Raw genomic sequence first — 15,038 nt, forward strand, 5'->3', positions numbered from 1 at the left:
GAGGAGGTTTGAGATGCTGCTTTTTGCTTCCAACATGTTCGTCAAATCCTTGGCAGTGCCAAGGTGCCCCCTGGGCATTGGCACTTTGCCCCTTGAATTGTGCTGGGGGCATAGTTGGCACTGCCAATGTGCCAATGGCCAGGGGGCACCCTCTGGCGCCTGAGCCTCTGTGGGGGGGGCCCCGATTGACCCCCCTCCCCTCTTCACTCCAGCAGGGTCTGGCCACCAGCTTGCTGAAAATGAGGAGCTACTCTAAACCCTGCTGGACTGAACCACTCCTGTGGGGGTGGAGGGGGGCGGTGGCTAACAGGCCTGGAGACTCTTCCATCCTGGGCCTGCGAATCATATTTAAATTATATTAAAATCCCCCCCTGCATACCTAATGCAGCTCTGCCCCTATTTCCAGCACGAAGCTGACAGCACTGGGAGAGACGCTCGGGGCCGAACACCCAGCGCAAATTGCACTAATCCGGCCCTGCTGAAATCTCGCGGCCCACTGCGTTAATAAATGAGTGCAGCAGGATGGGAGAATCGTCCCCCTATATGTTTGCATTTGCGAAATATTAAGAGGCATAAAGCACTGGTGGGAGTAATTTATAGTCTTCCTATATCTATATTTTCGGACAGAGAATGAAGAAATAAGAGGAACTCGTATCAAAGTAATGTAATAATCATGGGAGATTTTAATCTTCCTGTTGACTAGAAGGTAGGTAGAATTATGAATTCATGGAACAGTACATTATAGAACCAATATGGGAAAAAGGTTAATTTGGAACTTGTATTGTGTAAGGAATTGGGCTTTCATATGAGCCTTCATGTATCCATACATACAGTACAGAAGGAGGCCATTCAGCCCATCAAGCCTTCACGACAACAATCCCACCCAGGCCCTATCCCCATAACCACAAATATTTACCCTACTAATCCCCCTGACACCAAGGGTCAATTTTGCATGACCAGGGGACTGGTTAATTCATTTGGTCAGATGTCTAGTGTGTTGTTCAGAATAATGCCAACAGCATTGGTTTGATTTCTGTTCCGGTTGAGATAGACTTGGGACCTACCTCCGAGAGTGGAAGACATTGGCAAACCATCACTGACAGAAACCACCTGAAAAACAGCTCAGGGTGAATCATCAACAGAAAATGAACCAAAAGCCTACATTTGAAACAGAGCTCCCATTCCACACTATTGTGTAATGTAACAGTGAATTAGTAACCACTTAATAAGGGATCCTCTAGGGATGGGTGTTCCTACTATGATCAAATGTCATATTGCGTTTAAGAATGACGTAAGTCCAATCTAGATTATTTAAATTTAAATAAAGGGTCAGTTGTATATGTATGATGAGTCAACAAGGGTAAATTGGGAAATTTGATTAAAATGTATAAGAGTAGATGAGCAATAGCAAACACTCAAAGAAATACGCCATAATTCTCGATGAGTCTATATTTCATTGAGAAATAAGTTGCACAGCAAAGAAGACCCATGCGCAGCTAACTAAAGAGGTCAAACATTGTCTAATATTAAAAGAGGCTTATGATTATTTCCAAGAAGATTAGTAAACCGGTGATTGAGAGAGTTTTAGATACAGCGAAGAATGACAAAGCAATTGAATGTCTTAAAGGAGACAAATGATATAGAGAGGGGGAGAGGTGTAGTGAGGGAATTTGAGGGCTGAGGGCCTAGGCAACTGAAGGCATCCAGCATTGGTGAAGCAATTAAAATTGGGGATTCTCAAGAGTCCAGAATTAGAAGAAAGCAGATATCTAACAGGAGTTGGAGGAGATTACTGAGATAGGGAGAGGCCGTGGAGGTATTTGAAAACAAGGGTAGAGAATTTTAAAATCTGTATGTTGCTGGACGGGTTTTGAATTAATTTATTTGATTTGATTTATTATTGTCACATGTATTAACATACAGTGAGAAGTATTGTTTCTTGCACGCTATACAGACAAAACATTCCGTTCATAGAGAAGGAAATGAGAGAGTGCAGTCATAGCTAGGGTGTAGAGAAAGATCAACGTAATGCAAGGTAGGTCCATTCAAAAGCCTTGACAGCAGCAGGGAAGAAGTGGTTCTTGAGTCGGTTGGTACGTGACTCAGACTTTTGCATCTTTTTCCCGACGGAAGAAGGTGGAAGAGAGAATGTCCGGGCCGCATGGGGTCCTTACTTATGCTGGCCGTCAGGGTAGGTCAGTGAACACAGGAGATAGATGAATGGAATATGTTGCAAGTTTAAACATAGGCAGGAAAGATTTGGAATATTCAAGTCCCGAAGTACTAAAGATATGAATGAGAGTTTAAGCAGCAGACAAGCTAAAACAGGTTAAAGCTGGGTGATGTTACCAAGACAAAATATACAGTTTTAGTGAAGCCTCAAATATGTGGTTGAAAGCTCACTTCAGGTTCAAATGTGATATTAAGGTTGCAAGCAGACTAGTATAGTGTCAGACTTTTAGTAAGAAGTCTCACAACTAATACCATAGGTATTTGCTACCAAATAAACCTGTTGGACTTTAACCTGGTGTTGTGAGACTTCTTACTGTGTTCACCCCAGTCCAACGCCGGCATCTCCACATTAAGACGTTTAGTGGACAGAGGAATGGATTCTGTAGCTAAGGAACAGAGTTTGGAGCAGGGGCTGAAATCAATGGCGTCAGTCTTCCCAGTATTTGATTGGAGGAAATGTCTGTCCTCTAATACTGTCGATTGGATTAGCAGTCTCATAATTGGGTGATGCTAGAGTCAAGAGAGATGGTGGCGTGGTACAGCTGGTGCCATCTGCATATAGGTGGAAACCGATGCTATGTCTGAGATTATGTCAAAAAGGAGCAGCATATGGATGAGAAATAGTGGGGTGGTTGGGGGTGTTGGCGGGGTTGTCATGTTGAGATCCTTGGGGGAACCGGAGGTGATGGTGCAGGAAGAGGAGCAGGAAGAGAATGATTGCAAGTGATACTCTGGTTCCAATTAGATAGGTCAGAATGGTGCTAGGCGAGAACAGTTCCATCCAGCTGGACAATGGTGGAGAGATGCTGAAGGAGAATGGTGTGGTTAACTAAGGCTGAAATGAGGTTAAGGTGGACAAGGGCGGATAATTTACCTTTGTCACGGTCAAATAGAGCTTTTAGAAGTTCTGTTTCAATAGCAGGAGCTAAAGCCTTGATGTGACCCAATTCAACCCCCACCCCCTCCCCCTCTAACATGATCTGACGACACTCACCCCCGATCCGACACAATCTGACATGACTCCCCGCCCCCCACTTCTACCTGACCTGACCCACCCCCCTGGATGTCTGAACTCCCAGCCCCTGAATATTCAACACCCCTGATTTTCAACTTGCCACCCCTGATGTCCGACCCCCCCGATATCCGACCTCCTCCAATACCACCCCCCACCCCCCCGCCCACCGTTGATGTCCGCCATCCCGACCATGTCCGAACCCCCACCTCCCTCGGAGTTGGGGGTAATATGTTAGCTTGGGTAGAGGATTGGTTAAAGGACAGAAAACATACAATGGGAATAACCGAGTCATTTTTGGGTGGGCAAGCTGTTACTAGTGGATACCAAAGGGATCAGTACTTGAGCCTCATTCGTTTACATTTTATATTAATGAAAACAAAATTAAAAATTTAAGTCACTTTCCCTGAATGCATGGAGCAGCATCCACAATAAGATTGATGAACTACTGGCACAAATAGGGATAAATGGTTTAGATTTACTCTCCATTGATCTCCAGAGATTTAGTTATATTGTGACCGATGGAATGTATACTCCTAGGTATACACCATTTTGAAAAGACCAGCAGAATGGAGAAGGGGGTAATAATAAAGGATGCCAGACGGACATTAATGAGAAAGGATCATGATTCAGAAAACCAGGAAAAATAATCGACATGCGTGGCGATTAGGAATAGCAAAGCTGAGAAAACATTGGTGGGAGTAGTTTGTAGACTCCCCTAACTATTTATTCAACTGTACAAATCATTTAACAAGACATTATTGGAGCTTGTAATAAAGGCAATATAATATTTGTGGTGGTCTTTTATAGAATCATAGAATCCAACAGAGCAAACGGGGGCCATTTGGCCCATCGAGCCTGCATCGACAACAATCCCACCCAGGCAATTTAGCATAGCCAATCAACCTAACCTGCATATCTCTGGAATATACGAGAAACCAGAGCACCCGAAGGAAACCCACGCAGACTCAGGGAGAATATACAAATTCCACACAGACAGGGACCCGAGGCCGGAAATGAACCTCGGTCCCCGGTGCAGTGCCACCGTGCCACTGTGCCGCCCCATATAGCCTGGAGCAATCAAATTATCAAAGGTCGTCTGTAAAATGAGTTTATTGAATATTTTTATAACAGTTTCCTGGAGCAATATGTCATGGAACCAATTAGGTATGAAACTATTTTAGATGTAATATTTTGCCATCAGGCAGGGTTAATTAGCAATGCCATAATAAAAGATTCACTGGGAAATAGTGATCATAATACAATTGCATTTCACAATTTTGAAAAAGACATACTCCAATCACAAACAAGACTCTTTTAAATTTAAAGGCAATTACATAGATGTGAGGGGAGAGCTACCTATAGTTGATTGGGAGAAACAGATTTAAAGGTATAGCAGGAAATAAGCAGCTGGAAAAAAATTAAAGAAACACGTTTTCAACAAAAATACATTCCATTAGAAACAAAAACCGCAAGAAAGATCAATTTGTGGTTTGCTAAAGAGTTTAAGGATAGTAGTAGATTAAAATAAGTGGTTTATGATGTTGCAGAGAATAATTTTTAATAGTAAGGCCGGGGTTGGAAGTATTTTAGAGACTGAGCAACAGTTATATTCAGATGGAACTGGACATCCTTGCACATTATGTTGACCTGCAGGTACCATTAGGAAGGCTGATGATATGTAAGCTCTTGTTACTAAGAGATTGAAGCATAAGAGGAACTAAGTCTTACTAAAGTAAGACTAAAGTAAGTAAAGCCAGGGTGGCACGGTGGCACACTGCTGCCTCACAGCACCAGGGACCCGGGTTCAATTCCGGCCATGTGCGGGTAAGGTTGATTGGCCATGCTAAATTGACCTTAGTGTCAGGGGGATTAGCAGGGTAAATATGTGGGGTTACGGGAATAGGGCCTGTGTGGGATTGTGGTCAGTGCAGACTTGATGGGCCAAATGGCTCCTTCTGCACTGTGGGGATTCTAGAGTATAAAGGTTATTGGCAAAGTCACATCTGGAGTACTGAGCAGAAACTTCCCAGCCCCATGAAGGTGAACTTAAGAGCAGGGCAGGACAGAGAAGAAATTCACATATCTGGGCATTAAGTCGATAGCTTGACATGTTCCTGCCTCTGAGCATTCTTGCCAGAGGTAGGGTCATCACCAGCAGCTAATACATGCCTAGGAGTGACGGTTATCCAATTTAAATATGTATTGGTGCAGACTCGATGGGCCGAAGGGCCTCTTCTGCACCGCAGTATTCTGTGATTCTGTAAAATAATTAACTGCCCACATATGGGCTGATTGCAGATGTTGCTGGGATCTCTCCTCCAGCAGAGGGGACTCACACTGATGCCAAAGCCTAGAATCTGCCTGAAAGTTGCATGCTGGCAGCTGGCTGGGATGGGGGAGGATATCAAGGCCTTCTGCCCTCACCCCTCCTCCCACCACTGTCGCTGTATTGATTAGTGGATTACAGCTGCGGTCGCTAATCATGGCAGCTGCGACCTGAGCTTATTCTTTTTAATCCAACCTCTTCCGGGGGTGCCACAAGATGGAGGTGCCCGCGCAGTGTCCATCCTGCCATGGCAGCACCCACCTCTGCCAGCAGGGTTGTTGCCCTTCCAAGGCTTCAGGGCTTCTGATTTGGCCTCAGGAACCTGCCCATCATCTTTAATTGAACAGCGAATCCAAAGAGAGTCAATTCGGAGGCAAAGTCCCGGAAGATTGTGATTGGGGCCACATTGTTGGCAATTGAGCATTGGAAATGGGTTTGCTCCTTGATTATTTTCAAAGGTAAAAGATTCTACCTGTTTTGTGAAGTGTTGTTCTCCTTATTTAAGAACAAACATGCCCTAGCTAGAGGAGTTCCTGGATTGAAGGAATAGTCCTATGAGGAGAGACTGAGTGGGCGAGACCTTTATTTCCCAGAATTTAGATAACAGAGAGCTGATCTATTTGAAACATGTAACAACATGAATGAGATTAACAGGGTAAACGCTGAGAAATTGTTCTCCCTGTCTGGGGAATTGAAAACAGAGGGCCCGATTTTACCATTGCGTCGTGCCCGTTTTCGGGCGTGAAAACATGGTAAAGTCGGGTGTGAGGCTATTAACGTGATCCGTGCCCATTGCATGCATTTAAATTGAATTAATGAACTGCCCGCCCAACTTTATCAGCATTTCCCCCTTTACCATCGCATTCGTGCATCCAGATTTGGTGCAAAACAGACATGCTCGGCAAAAAGTCTGTTTCGGGCACTCCAGCTTCTGAAGAGCTTCCAACGGCTCTCTGACTCAGATCGGTGATCAGGATGGGGGGGGGAAGGGGGAGGCAGGCCAGATCATTCTCTGGTGGGGGGGGGGGAGGCGGGAGAAGGGAGGCCCAATCATTTTCTGGTGGAGTGGGGGGGAGGAGGCGGGTCAGATGTATCTCTGGCAGGACAGCGGGGAGGGAGGACAGATCGCTCTCTGGTGGAGGAGGGAGGGCAGAGGGAGGCCAGGTTGTTGTCTGGTGGGGAGCGGGAGCTGTGGGGACGGGAGACCGGCTGATCATTCTCTGGTGGGGGGGAGGGAGGAGGAGGTGGGTCAGATGTATCTTTGGTGAGGGGGAGGGGGGGGGTCGCGGGAGAAAACTGGCCCGATCTTTCTCTGGGGGGGGGGGGGGGGGACCCGATCGTTGTCCGGTGGGGAGGGGAGGGGGGAGAGAGAGTTAATTCTATCTCATCACATTTCTAATTCTGATCATTCCTGTTATAAATGCTACTTAGATTATATTTCACTTGCCATGAATGTTGTATTTTTACCCCTACACCAGCAAGTTCAGAAGAAGTAGAAATTATCTTATTACCATTTCCCAAATTATCTTCTAAACTTGGAAATGTAGCTCTTAGAATTTACTGCAAGTTGGCTGTTGCTAAACACAATTGCAAAGGTTGTTGAATCAAGCACCTATATGTTTCATTACACAACTTCAATAAAGGTCTGGATATGTACCTGGGTGGATTTTGCAAGTACAGGCAGCAGAGAGAAGGGATTCCACAGCTGTAATAGTGCACTTGTCAATGTACTCGGCTGTGAATATGTGAAATATACTGGGAGGGAGGCCAGATGGATCTCTAGTTGGGGGGCAGGAGCAGGGAGGTCAGCTGCCACTCTGCGGGCGATCAGTGGGGGAGGAAAGGGGGCAGAGGATCACGATCGGTCTGGGTAGCGAGGGGATGGGTGAATAAGGGGGAAAGTTATGTTGTAGGGGTGGGGTGATGTCTGTGGGGGCCATCGCTCCCGGGCCGCTTTATCCATTTTTTGCGGCTCGAGAGCAATGTGACAGTGGCGTGATTTTCACTTTTTTTTTCTCTAACTACGCATGTGCAGTTCAGAGCTCCGATCGTTTCAGGCGCACTAAGCCCTGCCCACAGCACAATTCAGACCCGCGATTTTTTTTTCAGGCTGAGTGCGCATGGGGGCGCCTGAAAGCAGATTTCCAAGTCGGATCTGAATTGCGCCCAGATTCAGCACTTAGAATGAAAATGGTAAAATCGGGCCCAGAGGATCATAATAAAGTATTGGTCATTTAGGACTAAGATGCGAGAAATTTCTTCCCTCTGGGATTCTGAATCCTCTACCCCAGATAACTGGATACTCAGTTGTTAGGTAAATTCAAGACTTTTGGATGATAAGGGGTATGGGGATAATGCAAGAAGGTAGAATTGAAGTCAGCCATGATCTTGTTGAATGGCAGAGCAGGCTTAATGGACAAAATGGCCTCCTGCCACTCCTATTTCTTATGTTCTTATGTTTCATCCTCTTTATCATTACTACAGTACATGAATGGTTCTACAATTTGTTATACTGCACTTACAATGAGGTTTAAATGCCTAGGAGAATTATTCTCCTCAGTATGAGGGCATAGGTTTAAGGTGAGAGGGGAGAGATACAGAAGTGTCCAGAGGGGCATTTTTTTCACACAGAGGGTGGTGAGTGTCTGGAACAAGCTGTCAGAGGTGGTAGTAGAGACTGGTCAAATTTTGTCTTTTAAAAAGCATTTAGATAGTTACATGGGTACGATGGGTATAGAGGGATATGGGCCAAATGTGGACAATTTGGATTAGCTTAGGGTTTTTTTAAAAAAAAGGGCAGCATGGACAAAGTTGGGCTGAAGGGCCTGTTTCCATGCTGTAAACCTCAATGACTCTATGATATAATTTTATGCATGCGAAGACTTTGGATTGATAATAAGCATCAGTGTAATTTATGTAGCTGGATTTGGTCTTTCAGTTTAAGGGCACCTATACTGAAATAGGTATTCATTAATATGCCAAGGCAAAACCAATTAACACAGCAGTAGAATTTCTTTGTTACACTATATGATATGAAATTTTAGTATATTGACATTTGCTTTATCATTCAGATTGTAAGGTGAATAAAAGATTGACCTCGATTTCTGCAGCAGATTATAACAGAATGTTCTGCACATTCTACACAGCCCTTGTCTGTACATAAGATTGGCAGGTCTCCAAGGCAGTGGGGATTAAAAAGAGCAAACAAATTTATAGTAATCCCTTCAAAGCAGCAAAGTAATGGTGATAATTTGTACACTGACATGTAGTCCTCTGTAGATGTGCTTAATACCAATAAACATACAGGACCTCTGTATTAAAAAAAACATGCAAAATAATTTTTTGTGCAACTTATACAGTAACATGAATGCAGCAAATTAAAATAATGCTTACACTATGTAACATCAAGCACCAGTAAAACATTTTAACATTCTGATGCATGACAATATCTGCAATATTCATCCTCTTAGGTCAGTGAAACAAATTATCAGCAGATTGGGTTAAATTGGTGAGCTTGTGCCCTATGGAGAGCATAAGTTTTTTGTTGTAGTATTCATCAAACCTTATAGAATTACTGCTAAATCCCTACAACATGGACACAGTCCATTTGCCCCAACTAAGTGCAAGTTGGTGTTTATCCTTTACACGACAAAATGTTCATAGTTACTTTTTTTTGATTCCTTCGTGGGACATGGGCTGGCTGGCCAGCATTTATTGCCCATACCTAGTTGCCCGAGGGCAATTGAGAGTCAACCACATTGCTGTGGGTCTGGAGCCACATGTAGGCCAGACCAGTTAAGGACGGCTGATTTCCTTCCCTAAAGGACATTAGTGAACAAGATGGGTTTTTCCGACAATTGACAATGGTTTCATGATCATGGATAGATTCTTAATTGCAGATATTTTTTACTGAATTCAAATACCACCATCGGCCCTGGCGGGATTTGAACCCGGGACACAGAACATTAGCTGAGTTTCTGGATTAATAGTCTAGCGATAATACTACTAGGCCATCACCTCCCCACAACCCAATCTTCCCATATCTCCTCATTTCCTTTTCTTTTATCTACCCTTCCAGCCTTGTCTCAAATGTTGCCTTTGGCTTGGAACTTCCTCAGACTTTTTCCTTCTGTGCTGCCCTTAACTTTGCTGAGATGCAAGAGGATGTAATATATGTAAGTGAGGTCTCTGTTGAAGTGGCCTCTGCAGAGGAGAAACAGCTCCTGGTGAATGCCTGCCAATAATTACTGCCCTTAACACAGGAAATTAATTTCATCCATTAACATTGGAAAACCTTACAACTGTCTGTGTAAAGAAGTTCCTCTTGCTCTCTGTTCTAAACCTCTTATATTTATTTTTGCAACCATGAACAATTAATCTGAACCCTTCAATGGAAAAGGTCAGCACCTGACACCTGCCCCATCATTTTGTATTTTTAAATACTTCTAATACATCATCCATGACCTGCAGTGTTCCATGAACCAAAGACCTGTGGCTGGATTTTCCAGCCCCTCTTTGGCGTGTTTTCTGAAGGTGGAGCCGGCTCGTCATTAGACAGCAGTGGGATCTTCCAGTCCCACTGATGTCTACGGCGTTTTGCGTGGCCCACCAGCCTCGCTGCCAGGGAACCCGCCGTGGGGAGTCACAGAATCGACCTTGCATGAGAAGGTCTGAACTTGTTTGTGTGTTAAGAAAATTGGGACATGGTTTCAGTTTCAATCCGGTTTTTTTGTGGTGTCGGGAAATCTGGATGGCCTCTGGTTTTCTGGATTTGTTTGCATACGTGCATTTTTAATGAGGTTTTACAACTCCTACAGTGAAGAGATGAGTTACAAAGAGATCAGTAATTTAGCGATTTTGAGGAATAAAGCACAAGGGCCGAAATTCTCCCGTCTTGCTTACCACAGAAATCGTAGAGGGTGAGACAGAAAATTCGGCGGACCATTTAAAGGTATATTAAGCTCGGGTGGGAATTTCCACTCTTGGGGCATGCACGACCGGAGAATCCCGCCCAAAGTAGAAAAAAACTGTTTCGCCGCCTAGCGACAGGGGTCCAGTGATGCCCAGGCACACAGGGAAAGACAGAAAAGAAGCTCAGAGTGTGTATTTCAGAGAGTGAAGACAGAACTTATAAACTCTCTTGTAAGAAATATAGCAAGACTGCTGGGGAATTAGTATAAGGAGCTAGTGTTTGCTCTATGGTTGAGGTTAGAGTGTCATTTTGGGTGTCTCAGTGAGAGATACCAGTTGGGGAAAAAGCATCTAGTGAATGCACAGAAATCTACTGGAAGAGAACCATTTGCAACAGGGCCAGTCCAAGCAAGCAGCATTTGTGTTAAGATAGTGACAAATCATCACTGGGTTTCTGTGTCTGTAAGGGCATTGCTGGGATAAAAGGAATAGTGTGAATTTGAATCATTTTATTGTGTTTGTATTGAGATCTTTTCACCCTTTTTCTCTGATGTAATATCATTCATTTTTCCTTGTTTAATGAACATTCTATTCTTAAAATTAAAGAAAAGTAAACACCTATGAATTTATTCAGTAACTTCCCTCCACGCTTGCTAAAACAGAAACAAAGTTAGGATCTATCAGGCCAGGTTTCATTTTGCGATCTGACTTCTCCAGTTTTAACATCAGCTGGGCCCATAAAAACATTTCTTTGGATGGCCAGAATACCTCTTTGGAAAGGTAAAGTAGCCCTTTGGATCAGGTACCAGGACACCTTTGGGGGAAGTCAGATGCCCTTTTGGGGGAGATATTGAGTGGGATTTTATGGCCTCACTCTTCCTGAAACCGTAAAATACCACCCGAGGACAATGGACCTTCCCATTGTCCGCTTCTCGCCTGCTCCGATTCCCATGGTAGGCAGGGTGGTAAAATTCCAGCCAAGGTATCTTTCTGGGGAGGTCAGGTGCCCTTTGGAATTGTTGAAAGTAGGAACGAATATTCTTAAAACTTGCATAACCTCACTAACCATCAAGCTTACTAGTACTGTAAACAGACCTGTCAAAATCAAGGCAAGACGGACCTGGGTTGTGTGTGTGGCAGGGGTGAGGGGGAGGGATATTTCATGTTGTTTAAATTTGGACGCAGTGCCACAGCCCAGAGGCAGGCCTTCTACCCAGCCCACGTCTACAACTGGCATCCTTCTCGTTAATTCCAGGCTCACCTGCCTTAGCTTCTAATCACATCCATTGCAGGCAGATTCATGAAGATGCCATCTGCTTAGAGCAAGAAATAACCACATTTACGTTGTCTTTGCATAGCCAGGGAGGGATTGATAATCTAATTGGATGACTTGATTTAAGACGCATTTTGTATGCCGCGAGACCGGGGCCAGAAAGGGTATAAAGCTACAGCTCTCAAGGACATTACTACTGCAGCCAGGAAGTGTAACTTGGTCAGTCATGGGAAGTCATGTGGAATAATCTGTTCAGTGGTCCGATCACCCAGGAATGAGCTCCTGCACAAATACCTTAATAAGTAACTGGGATTGTAAATATACAGGGTGGGAGTTTCTGGCCGTGCTTGCCCCATGACTGGAAAATCCTGCTCAAGGTCAACGGACCTTTGCATGGTCTGTTTCCCGCCCTCTACAAGGCAGGACAGGAAAATTTTGCCCATTCTATGATTTTCCATGTGAAGTGGAAATTGTATCCCTAATTTGTTTTGTGTCATTGATACCAAAACCCCTGTTTAAGAGTCTTGCACACCCGACTCACAGATGAAAATCCAGGCCTGAATCATTGAGCGAATACAGATTTAGGCAAAGATTCATACTCTAGGCAATTCATCCAACAATCCTATTCATATAGCAACCACTTGTATTTATAGTACCCTGAATGTATTGAAACATGCTGAGGCATACTAAAGGTCAAAGATTTTTATGACTCTATCCTCTAAATCTGCAATATAACATTTGAAATGTGACTTTTGTGGGAAGAATAAATTAACTGGCTAGGTTTGGAAGGTTCAGGTATCCCATGTTACTTTGTTCAAGAGTGGGCTTAGATTGAGTAGACAAATGTGACATTACTGTTCAGTTTATAGTGCAATAGAGTATATTTAGCTTCAGTGAAATATTGAATACCATTTGCGTCACTAAGAGTGGAGGAAAGCTTTTGATTGAAAATTCAATTTATTGATTTTCATACAGCTGTACAAAGTTGAGTCTGCCATCTTTCCAGCATCCATAACACAAATGTTTTTGTGTAACTAAAATGTCTGTAAATATTGCTTTCCATTTGCTTTAGGTTACATGTTCTTCAGTAGAGTTTGAATGACTCAGATAATATTGCAGGAATAGCAGTGAGGCATTCAAGATTAATTGTCATCAATATCTAAATCAGGCAGCAACATCCATTGACTGCACATGGCACAAATTAATGCAGAAATCTGATAGCTGCTGTCCGAGTTGCCCTGCTTCTCCAGGAGCGAATTAACAGCATCTTGTTGCAAAACTCAGTATTAAAGCACATGGAGCAGTGGGACGTTGCTGCGCTTACCCACTGGTATCCACTAAACTCACGAGAAAACATTAGGACTTGTCCATTCCAGTCTAAGAACACTAACAGAATGGCAAACTTTAATGGTTGCCAAACATCTCTCCAGCCCTGACCACTGAAAATTAATTTTTACAAGTGTGGAGTCTCACTTCTCCAGATTATAATTATTGTTGGAGATAGTGAAAAAATAAATAACTTTTCTCTGTTCTTTTGAGATCTTTAGTCGTGGTTCAATATTGAATGAACTATATGGCTTTGTTCAAGAAAATCTGCGGGCAAGCACACGTGTAATGAATGACTGAAGCCACTCTTTCATAATTGATCATAAAATCTGGCCAAATTGTCAAGGAATTTTCAACTCAAGGAACTAAATCGTAATGAAGTACATGCTGCCAATATGTTGCTGAAGTTTTAATGTCCAATTGACAAAGTTTGAAGCTTCTTTGGCCCACTTCTTCGAGCCACATTGCTATAATTTGCTTGTAATGTGTCAAGAGATCCAAAGGGCAGTGGATAAACGATAGGTATTAAATGTTATCCTATGGAAATTTAATGCAAAACTTTAATTTTATTAATGTTCTCCAGATACCAGTCATCAGCTACCTGAGCTCTAACAGTGAGTTACTATCAATTATTTTGTGACATTTAGAACAAAACAAGCCAACAACGGTAATTGGTGCAGATAACTTAAATCCATCCAGTACACAGTTCTTTGTCAGTTACATAGTTCTTTATATTCCTTCAGAAATGGAATGAGCCATATTATCAGAGGTTTTTACTCAGGACATGATCAAACTCAGTTTCATATTTTCATATGTGCTCTCGGTATTCATTCACCCATCTATGATGTGTTCACTTTTCTTCATCCGTATGCTGTTGACTAGTACCAGCCTGTTTTTCTGTAGCATTGCTATGTTCTTCTGTGGGTGCTTCTGTGGAAAAAAAAAACAACAGCTGCAATTTTCAGGCCTTTGGTCTTGTCTACTTTTTAAAACATTTGAACATTATGAGTAGAAGCAGGAGGAGGACATTTGGTCCCTTAAGCCTGCACCACCATTCAATAAGATCATGGGCAGATCTGATTGCGACCTTAACTCCATTTTCCTGCCTGTCCCCCTAACATTTAAGTCCCACGTTGATCAAAAATCTGTCTAACCCAGCCTTCAACATTCAATGACCCAGACTCCATTGCTCTCTGCGGCAGTGAATTTCAAAGATTAATGACTTTTGAGAGAAGAAATTCTTCCTTATTTCTGATTTAAATGGGAGACCCTTGCTCCAATCCTTACTTTGGGAGGAGCTGGTGGTGTAGCAATAATGTTACTGGACTAGTAATGCAGAGGTCCAATCTAATGCAATGACATGGATTCAATTCCCACCAGGTTAGCTGGGGTGGAATTTAAAGTCACTTAATAAAAGTGGAATTAAAAGGTAGTGGAGACCATTAAACCATTTTCTTAAAAACCCATCTGGTTCATTTAGAGAAGGAACTCTGCAGACCTTACCTGATCAGGCCTGCATGTGAGTGCAGACCCACAGCAATGTGGCTGACTCTTAAATGCCTTCTGAAATAGCCAAGCAAGCCACCCAGTTGTATCAATATGCTATGAAGTCTAATAAAAGGAATGAATTTGGACAGACCACCTGGCATCGATCTAGGCACCAAAAATGGCTATGGCACACCCAGCGACATCGACCCTGCAAAGTTCTCCATAATATCTGGGAACTTATGCTAAAATTGGGAGAGCTGTTCCGTCTGTCAAGCAACGGCCTTACATAGTCAATCTTTTTGGCAAAACAATTAAACTAAATCAAATTAACTGAGGGACAAATCAAAAGGAGCATCTCCCAAAAAGAAAGGAAGGGCCCAAAACAAAAGACAAAGTAGAAAGGAAACTTAAAACATCAAACTAAAATGTGATTAAAGGGGTCATAATTATGGAATCATAACTTATGA

This window comes from Mustelus asterias, chromosome 20 (assembly GCF_964213995.1).
Source record: "Mustelus asterias chromosome 20, sMusAst1.hap1.1, whole genome shotgun sequence".
In the NCBI taxonomy this organism is placed as follows: domain Eukaryota; kingdom Metazoa; phylum Chordata; class Chondrichthyes; order Carcharhiniformes; family Triakidae; genus Mustelus; species Mustelus asterias.